Below are 9,184 nucleotides of genomic sequence, written 5' to 3'. Positions count from 1 at the left end.
GCAGGGAAATAAGAAATGGAGAATGGTCTTCGACTATAGATTATTGAATGAAAAAACAATTGGAAACGCATAGCCTTTGCCGAACATTACAGACATTTTAGATCAATTAGGGAGCTCTAAATACTTTTCAATACTAGATCTAGCTTCAGGCTTCCATCAAATACCTATGTCCACCGAGGACGCACATAAGACCGCCTTTTCTACCCCATACGGACATTATGAATTTAAGAAAATGCCATTTGGATTAAAAAACGCGCCCGCGACTNAATGCCTTTTGGATTAAAAAACGCGCCCGCGACTTTTCAAAGACTAATGGATACCGTGTTATCAGGCCTACAAGGCAACGAACTTTTCGTATATATGGACGACATTGTTATTTACGCCCACTCGTTAAAAGAACATGAAACTAAATTCATTACATTAATGAAACGACTCGAGGAAGTCAATTTGAAACTACAGCCAGATAAATGTGAATTTTTAAGACACGAGGTAGCATATTTAGGTCACATCATAGGATCCGACGGCGTCCGCCCCGATCCTGGTAAAATAAGAGCCATTCACGAATTTCCTGTACCAGCTAATCAAAAAAATATAAAGCAGTTTTTAGGCCTCGCCGGATACTATAGAAGATTTATTTCAAATTTTTCAAAGATTGCAAAACCACTGACAGACTTATTAAAGAAAGATGCGCCTTTCGCATGGTCAAAACCTCAGGTAGAAGCATTCGATAGTTTAAAAAAATCCCTTTGTTCAGATCCTATACTTCAATATCCAGATTTTACACAACCTTTTAATTTGACAACCGATGCGTCCGGATACGCCATCGGAGGAGTTTTAAGTCAAGGCCCAATTGGAAAAGATTTGCCAATCGCGTACACATCGCGAGTCTTGAACATCGTGGAACAAAAGTACTCAACAATTAAAAAAGAATGTTTAGCTATCGTATATTGTACATCCTATTTTAGACCTTATTTATACGGAAAAAATTTATTATCATCACAGATCATAAGCCGTTAGTTTGATTACATTCGGTAAAAGATCCATTGTCGCGCTTTTGGAAATGGCGTAATAAATTATTAGAATTCGAGTATGAAATAAGATACAAGAAGGGCATCTTAAACAGCAACGCTGACGCCCTGTCACAAAATCCAGTACCAAATAAACTATACATGATTCGAAGTAACAGCAATAATAATGATGACGATTTTGAAAGTGAATCCGATGACGAATCTCTGTTTTCTTTTAGAACCACTCAAGCAACTCAAAGTACTCCTTCCTACGCTAACGCACCTCGTTCAAATAATATTATTATCTCCCCCGCAGATACTGTAGATGATAATGCACTAATCACACCCCCGGCGTCTACTAAATCTAAAGTATTCGAACTCCCTGTATATCCTGAAGATAAGGAACCTCCCGATAAAATATTCGAGAACGCTCCCCCATGTGAACCTGAAATAAGAGACGAAATTAATTTTGATAATGATACATTTGAAATCCCTGCAACAGACATAATGAGAGATAAACTTGATGTAATGAATGAAGAAGAAGAAATGGTCGAAAATTCCTTTTTAGACACGTCAGATTCCGACTCAGAAAGTGACGAATTAATGTTTGACTTAAATCACGTACAATCCAACGAAACGGAGAGAATAAATTCATTATTGACCCTCACAAAGAGGAGAGATCCCTTAATGTCTTACCACGACAATCACGTAATACTTATTCAAGTAAACGCCACCCAGTAGATAATGGTGCCCGAGAGTATCAGCAAGCTAATGCCCTACCTCTTTACGAAGATGTCAACCTTAAAAGAGCAAAAGTAACAAGCGTAAGAACAAAACAATTAATAGCACTACCAATCAAATCAGACAATAGAACATTAATGGATTCTGATAACATAAAAAATTGTTTAAAGTCACTATTAGACGTTACAAGAGAATTAAATTTAAAATCACTCAGTATTCGTAGAACGGAATTTTATGATGACATTTCATGGTCATACATGTTGAAACAAATCATTAAGCACTTTGAAGATATACATATCACGATTACAATTTGCCAAGATGTCACACAAACCCCAGAATTAATAGAACGTGAAAAAATAATAAATGAAAATCACTCGTCAAATATTGGAGGACACAAAGGCGTTAATAAAACATACAATCGAATTAGAGCTAATTATTATTGGAACACAATGAAGAAGGACATACAGAAATTTATAAAAATATGTAAAAATTGTCAAATTAAAAAATTAACCCGCGTAAAAACCAAACAACCGATGATTATTACCGACACGCTCGGGTCAGCCTTTGATAAAATTTTAATGGACATTTTAGGACCGTTAGTCCCCACTGTTCAAAGCAACATCTACATTTCAACTATTCAAGATTTATTAACAAAATACTCAGTAGCCATACCACTAAAAGAAGCAAACTCATTGACTATAGCAGACGCCTTTACGAAAAAATTCATTTTAATCTATGGAGCTGCTAAAGCTCTACTTACAGACCAAAATTCAGTATTTCTAACCGCGTTAATGCGAAATCTTGCGAGAAAACTCGGTATCCAACAGTATAAAACAACCGCGTACCACCCGCAAGTGAACGGCTCCGTCGAGAGATCACACCATGTATTAATAGAGTATCTTAAGATTCAAATCACAGACGAAGAACACTGGGATGACTACATAGAAATGGCTACGTTTTCATACAATACAAGCACTCATGAAAGTACAAAAGCCCTTATGAATTAATTTTTGGAAAATTAGCAAGACTCCCTTCATCACGTATAAACCTTAACAGTAATCTCGAACCAACTTACCACGAATACTTAATTGATCTGTTTAATAAACTATATTACACGCAACAAGAAGCTAGACGAAATTTAATACATTCAAAAGAAAGAAATAAAAAATATTACCACAAAAAAAACTCCTGAAGCGTTAAAGAAGGTGATAATGTATTTCTATTAAAAGAACCAGCCAAGGGCAAACTCTCTGACCAATATACTGGCCTACATAAAGTTTTACAAGTACTCTCAAACAATAAAATTAAAATAAAATACAAGAATACTACCCGTGTAGTACACACAGACGAAATCAAAATTTCGGATATCGATCCAGGATGAAACATTAATGCATACGTCTTTTATAGGACGCCAGGCTTCCAGCTACGACCTTGTGTCAACAACATCATCGTAATAAAACAACAAGGACAACATTACGTAAATAATTAACGCACCTCACTTTGTTTATGCCATTGTATTGGTAATACAAATAAGTTTCCGCCGTTTTTTTTATAAAAATTATCAATTTATTGTAAAAAAAATATACGTTACATTTTATTTAAAATATTGTCCGTCACTAGCTACTACTTTTTGCCATCTTTCTGGCAGCATTCGGATGCCACGAATCGAAAAAACTCTTCATCTTTTGAGGCTACCCATGAATCGACCCAATTTTTGGCTTCTTCGTAAGAAGTGAAGTGCTGCTCGACCAGGGCGTGAGCCATTGACTGGAACAAGTGGTAGTCCGAAGGAGCAATGTCTGGTGAATACGGAGGGTGGGGTAAGACATCCCATTGTAAAGCTTCCAAAGTATCCTTGACGACTTTTGCAACATGCCGAGCGTTGTCCTGCTGAAAAATCACTTTGTCATGTCTTTTGGCATATTGGGGGCGTTTAAGCTTCAATTCTTGGCTAATTGCATCAGTTGCTGTTGATAACGTTCTCCAGTGATAGTTTCGTTAGGCTGGAGTAGCTCGTAATAGATTACTCCGAGCTGATCCCACCAGATGCACAACATTAGCTTCTTGCCATGAATATTCGGTTTGGCCGTTGAAGTTGGTGCATGGCCGGGCTTACCCCACGATTTCCTACGCTTTGGGTTGCCGTAGTGGATCCACTTTTCATCCCCCGTCACTATTCAATGCAAAAAACCCTTCCGATTTTGTCTTTGGAGAAGTTGTTTGCACGTGAAAAGACGGCGTTCGACGTCTCTGGGTTTGAGTTCATGCGGAAACCAATTTCCTTGCTTTCGTACCATACCAAAGGTCTTGAGATGGTTTGAAATCGCTTGTTGAGTCACTCCCAAGTTTTCTGCGAGCTATTCTTGAGTTTGGCATGAGTCTTGGTTCAATAATGCCTCTAACTTAGCGTCTTCAAACTTTATTGGCCTTCCTTCGCGTTCTTTATCTTCCACGTCAAACTCGCCGTTTTTAAACTTTTGAAACCACTCACGACAACTTCTCTCACTTAAAGCAGCATCACAATAAACTTCTACAAGCGACTGATACGCCTCAGCAGCAGATTTCTTTAAATAAAAGAAATAAATAAAACTTCCAGCAAATGACGCTTATTCGGTACAAAACTCGATATTTTCGAACGAAAAAAATGTATACTGCCAATACAAAGTCAATAGTATTTTAAGGTTATGTTGTTGCCAGGTGTCCAAACTTCCTATATGATGTTTTATATCTGACGATTTCAAAGTAATCTTGTCGGTGAAGCCATCTTTTGAAAACAGCGGAAATTTATTTGTATTACTAATAGTTTTAACGACTTGATTAAATTTAGGGCATTTTGAATAAAACAGTTTATTAATAACATAATTTGGTTCTCGGATAGATTAATAATAGTGGTAATTGATAAGTAAATTGATAAGAAAATTCATTGTAAAAGAAACAACATTTAAAACATGAAAGGGTTAGCTAAAGTTAAACAATGAAATTTGTGGGTTAACATTAAACAAATTTTTATAAATCAGCATTACTGGAATAACGCAAATACAAGATGAAGATTAAAGTAAGATTAAACAAAAGATAATTCGTGTAACTTAATTTAATACAATCGGATATAACGCAACAAGAATGTTTAACATATCGGTGTGGCAAGGAAAACATCGTTATATAATACAAAGAAAACAATAATCACGCAGTGCAGGTATGTGTTTTGAGGGATGAAGTGGGATTGGAAATTGGATTGAAATGATTAAAAGTCATGTTAAAATATGAAATGGAGACTTACGATTTAGATAAATCAATAGACTGACGAGGACGAATGAAGACGAAGACGAAAGTTGGACTAGATTATGGTTGTGGACTGCTGAAGACTGAATTAAGACTGACTAACTAAGAACTGACACTAAGAACTACAACTGTGACTGCGACTGTAACTTTAATCGTAACTATAACTTGAACTGGACTCGACTGTACTGTACTGAACTTGAACTGGTCTGGACTGAACTAAACTAGACTGAACTGTAATTGTAACTGCGACGGTGACTGACTGACTGACTGACTGTAAAAAAAAACTACTATTGTAACTGCGCTCGCGGCAAAAAGAGTAAGGCTTATATAGGAAGGATTTCAGGGGGTGGTGGATGACGTCCACCAATGAGAGGAGGTTACGTGGGAGACGGTTACTCTGGAAAACTCCTAGTATTGATATAAATAATTTTAAGAACCTAATCGCATAGAAGGGCCTTTCTTCTACCGACTGTGTACAAAAGTGGGTAAGATCGCAGCCCCATCGAGAGCCTTATGACAAATGTGGGCGGCGTGTACTCGTATCTTTTCTTAAAGCGCTTGATCAAATCTGTTTGTTTTACAATCATATAAGAAGGATTTCGCTGCCATTTAGGTACCCAGTATTAACAGATACGTGCTTAACGTAGAGGCGGCAAGATATCTTAGTTATATAAAAAAAGTATTCTGTCGTCTCCGGGGTACCCAGGATATAAATAAACTACATATCTTACATGAAGGCGGAATGGATGATAAACGCACTGGGAACCATATGGCACGTTTAGCGGCGGCCAATGTAATCTTACCTTTATTACAGTAGCGCTTGCCCAAAGTTTGTCTGTTTCCCAATTAATTAAAAAAAGAGATTCATAGTTTCCGGGACACCCAGGACGTAACATTCCCGGCCTTAGACAAATGTTCGGGACGCCAATATTTGCTGGCGGAGCGTGGTGTATATGGTTAATATCTTATGAAATGTCCTTGATGTTGGGTCCCGTTATGAACGATCCTTATCTTATCCGAGTTTATGAATTTTTGAAAGCTAACCTATGGAATACTTTGAGGAGATTTTCGCGTACGTGTATAATATATTTCATGTAAATACCTAAAATTGCTGTACTCTATCATTAAAATAATTATAGGTCGTACGATCACGTTTAATACTAAAGCTCTTTATTTATCGTCGAACTTAAGTTTGTAGACAAAGTATTTGAGTAGTTATTTACTAAAATTTTATAAAATTTGACATCAATTATTGATAAAAAAAAACAAATAATATTAGAGAAGTGATGCTTCAAAATTGAGATTAAAAGTTCGAATAATAAAATATTTTTTTCCTTTTTATATATATTTATATATATGTCCATCACCGGCGGCGCCACCGCCCAGAGCGGCCTCGCGTATGAGGAAGCAAGTTCTGCAACTGCGCCCGGTCTTCTGACCGGCTCCAGCGCCACTCGGTTTTTCCGGCGCGTCGCGCGCACCGCCAGAACTACGAGAGGGTCACGCGACCCCGCCGGCCAACGCGTTCTGTGGTTCCGCTTCCAACACTACGAACCAGCGCGTATCAGTGCCTGTGTTCCATCGCTCGCAATTCCGCAACAGCTTAGTGCCCACGAGTGCGAGTTACATCCTTGTGCCACACGTCGCCCTCGCGACGCCTCTCGTCGCGGATCGCTCGCGCCACGCGTGGCCCTCGCGACGCCTCCCGTCGCCGATCGCTCACGCGACCGCCGCTCGCTCTCACGACCGTCGCCCCTCGACCTCAATCGCAATCGTTGCCGCTCGCTCTCACGACCGTCGCCCCTCGACCTCAATTGCGATCGTCGCCCTCGCGACGCCTCAAACGGCCTGCGTCTCGTATCTCTCCCCGCGTGAGGGAAGGAGCCGGCTCCGCGTCCTAGCGAGCCGAGCTTTCACTGTAAATAGCGTTCCGATTTCTGCGTCCCGCGCTGCGGCCATTTTTGTTTTCTCGCGACCATCTCATTGCGCATCGCGCCCATTTCGTTTTGCGTTGCGGCCATTTTGTTCTCTCGCAACCACAGCGTTTAGCGTCGCGCCCATTTCGTGTCGCGTTGTGGCCATTTTGTTCTACGCCGTGTTCCTTACCTTTTAGCACATCGTTTTCCTTTGTTACGTTTGCGAGTTTGTACTTAGCCAGAAAATACAGCTGCGTGTGAGCAATCATAAGGACTCTGTTTTATTAACGCACACCCACAGGGTTACCCGTACTCGAGATCCTCCTCTTCTTTCCTTCTGCACGCGCGGTGGCCATAGGCTATCCCGCTCTCCACATATACGAGGGCGGTCCGATAAGTACTTAGCCTCACCGCCCGATGGCGCCACTATTGCAAGAGAGATTTACTATAGTGTAATACATTCTCGTAGACGGCTACTGTCAAAATTTCAGCCGAATCGGACTCGTAGTTTTGTTTTGACCGCGTATGGAAGAGGGCGTGTCCGCGGATTTTAGAAAAATGGAAAAAGAGCAATATCGGTCGGTGATTCGATTCTTGTTTTTGGAAGGGAAATCGCGCAGCGAAATCAAAGAGCGCTTGGATGCTGTGTACAGTGACTCTTCTCCTTCGATGGCGACCGTCAAAAATTGGTTTACCGAGTTTCAACGTGGTCGCACGTCGGTTTTTGATGAGCCACGCCCAGGTGGCCCGAAAATGGCTACCACGGAGGATAACGTGACAAAAATCCACGATCTTATATTGGCAGACTGCCGATTGAAGGTGCGCGAGATAGCTGAAACAGTAGGCATCTCAAAAGACCGCGTGGGTCATATCCTGCATGAAATTTTGGGCATGAGAAAGCTGTCGGCGCGATAGGTGCCGCGTTTGCTCACTCCGGACAACAAGCGCAACCGTGAGACCACTTCAGAGCAGTGTTTGACGCTGTTTAAGCGCAATCCGAAGGAGTTTCTGCGTCGTTTCGTGACCGTCGACGAAACATGGATCCACTGGTACACACCAGAGACCAAGGAACAGTCGAAACAGTGGACTTCACCCGGCGAACGTGCTCCGAAGAAGGCGAAGATTGTCCTATCGGCCGGAAAGGTGATGGCCACCGTTTTCTGGGATTCACAAGGTGTGATCTACATCGAGTACCTGGAGAAGGGCAAAACGGTCACAGGGCTCTATTTGTCGAATTATTGGGCCGATTCGACGCCGAATTGCAGAAAAAACGGCCCGATTTGGCGAAGAAAAAAGTGCTCTTCCACCATGACAATGCACCGGCTCACACCTCCGCCGTCGCCACGGCCAAATTGGTCGAATTGGACTACGAACTGCTGCTCTCCACCATATTCTCCAGATTTGGCCCCGTGCGACTTTTTTTGTTTCCAAACTTGAAAAAGTCACTCGCCGGGCAGAAATTTGAGTCGAATGAGGAGGTCATCGCCGCCACGGAGGCCTACTTTGCAGACTTCGAGAAAACGTATTTTTCAGATGGGTTAAAGAAGTTGGAGCATCGCTGGGTCAACTGTATCGAGCTAAAAGGAGACTATGTTGAAAAATAAATCGCCACTTTTCCAAAATTTTCGTTTTTCTTTTCTAGGCTAAGTACTTATCGGACTGTCCTTGTATATATATACACATATATATATATTATTTTTTAAATATTTTTTTGTTTTAGAATAAAATTCTAGTATATATGTATATTTTACTGACTATTATAATAAGGCACGAGAGAAGAAAAAGGATGTTGTATTGAATGGCTTAATCATAATAACGATACCATAGATGTTAAAATTGACGGAAATGGGCGGCAAGGGATGACAGAATCTCGCCTCAATAATTCCAGATTTACTAGCGATTTGGTCAGGTCGACTCGCCCGATCGTGTTAGCGTTGGATATTTCCATGTCTACGTCGGCAGCCTTGGTTGACATTGCCTGACGGATGCGCATCCAAGCCTCCTTTTTCTCGATGAGGAGCTTCGAGATTTGGCGTGTTTTATATGACCAAACAGCTGTCAAGTCCACAGGTTTCGCCTGGTGTAAACTGCAAGCAATTGCTTGTCACCGCATCTGGTGGAGTTCCCAGAAAAGTTGATAGATACAATGTAGAGTTTTCCTTACGGTTTGCGTCCAGTCGCCTAGGTGGATGATAGCGGTGTTGTTGTTGATGGCTGTGATATTCACCCGGTACCAATGTT

Source organism: Dinoponera quadriceps, unplaced genomic scaffold (genome assembly GCF_001313825.1).
Source record: "Dinoponera quadriceps isolate SergipeBrazil2010 unplaced genomic scaffold, ASM131382v1 scaffold1378, whole genome shotgun sequence".
Classification (NCBI taxonomy): Eukaryota; Metazoa; Arthropoda; class Insecta; order Hymenoptera; family Formicidae; genus Dinoponera; species Dinoponera quadriceps.
The sequence above is the reverse complement of the archived record's forward strand: the minus strand, read 5'-3'. Positions refer to the sequence as shown.